Raw genomic sequence first — 1,598 nt, 5'->3', positions numbered from 1 at the left:
TAATAAATAGCAATTTATTTGTACATTGTTGCTTAAGTTTATTTTTTGCAAAGTCTAAAAAATGAATATATTTGTTGTGCTTTTTAAGCACCTATTGAAGCGTGTCCTACCAAATAGTTATATAATAAATAATGTTTTAGGTAGTACTGTGTGAAAGTTATGAGGCTTTCAAGGTCTTTTAAAGTATATAGTAAAAGAAATATTGATGCAGTACTTTTCGATTTGGGATAAATTCTCTACAGTGTATTTGTAAAGACTAATTAAAGCCTTTGCTGTAGTCATTATTTGTAAACATTTTACAGTTAATAACTACTATTTTCTCTACTAAATTTGACATTCTAAATTACATTGTTATTTATTGGTACGTAATATATCATTTAATGTTTTGTGTTTTTGTCTCCTTTCATTATTAAAACAATATGACGCGACAGAGTTTATGAAGCTTTCAATATAAACACTGTTTTATAAACACTTTATTACTTTAACCATGACTTTAGATAGAACTTATAAATTTTTGTCTATTGTGAGCACACGTGCATATACCAAGGATTCGGAAAAGGAAAGTTAGGATGCCAATTCAATTCTAATTTCACAAAAATAAGACAAAAATTAAAACATCTTATAAAATTCGGAGTATTAAACATTAAGTACTGTACAATAATTTCATAATTTTGAAACATACAGTCATGATCCTACAATAAAAATTACAGCAATTTGTTTTTTAGTTTTATGATTACAGATTTTTTTTACATACTTATTAACCTTCGTATAATGCATGTCTATAGCAAAATAAATGTGTAAGTTTGGGTTGAATTAAATTTTTCGTATTATTATTATTATTGATCCTGTGTGAATTTGTTTCACAACTTTAATATCCTAATGTTTTTATAATAGGTTTGAACTAGATTGAGGAATTGTTTATGAATGTTTTTAAACACACGTCTACTTTTTATTAAAGCTCGCTTGGCTATATGCCTATAGTAAACAACCAAGTAGGAAAAAATTAATATTATATGAAATTATAATCTCTTTGATGCTTTAGAATTTAGAAACAAAATACACTAAAATATAAATGAACTTATATACACTATAGCTTTCTGTATTTCTTTATTTCAAAGTGAAGAATATATTTGCAAAAACGACGGTCCCAACATTAATATTCAACTAATAAACTTCATAGCTAACAATTACTCTTATTAGTGAAACTGATGAGGAATGGTTTCATCACTGGTATTAAATGAGGTTTCAAAAATATTCACTGTTTATACAGGCCTCTCGCAAATATTGAATTTAATTTAATTAGATGAGAGAATATTTCACAGAAACAGCTTAAAATGAATACTCGAAACTTATTTTCGTAAGTCATCTTTATGTAATTTCTTGCAAACATTAAAGTGTCTGCGTACTTTCTGAGAAAACTAATTTACTATCATAAAGTTTACCTCATGTATATTGGTCTTCTAAAACTAATTCATTGTCATAAAGTTTATCTTCTATATATATATATATTGGTCTTTTAAAACTAATTCCCTGTCATAAAGTTTACCTTCTATATATATTCGTCTTTTAAAACTAATTCACTGTCATAAAGTTTACCT

General features: G+C 25.8%; 1 protein-coding gene across 5 annotated transcripts in view; it reads right to left on the bottom strand.

Annotated features, from left to right (window-relative positions):
• Nucleotides 1–1,598, bottom strand: part of LOC106478651 (CUGBP Elav-like family member 4) — a 484,600-nt gene continuing 483,002 nt past the window's right edge. For all 5 annotated transcript variants that reach the window (XM_022382285.1, XM_022382287.1, XM_022382290.1 and 2 more), the window contains one exon: nt 1–1,596. The gene's annotated coding sequence lies outside the window, so the exon portion shown is untranslated. The remainder of the gene's footprint in view (nt 1,597–1,598) is intronic.

The sequence above is a fragment of the Limulus polyphemus genome, unplaced genomic scaffold (genome assembly GCF_000517525.1).
Source record: "Limulus polyphemus unplaced genomic scaffold, Limulus_polyphemus-2.1.2 Scaffold238, whole genome shotgun sequence".
NCBI classification, from domain to species: Eukaryota; Metazoa; Arthropoda; class Merostomata; order Xiphosura; family Limulidae; genus Limulus; species Limulus polyphemus.
The sequence above is the reverse complement of the archived record's forward strand: the minus strand, read 5'-3'. Positions and strand labels throughout refer to the sequence as shown.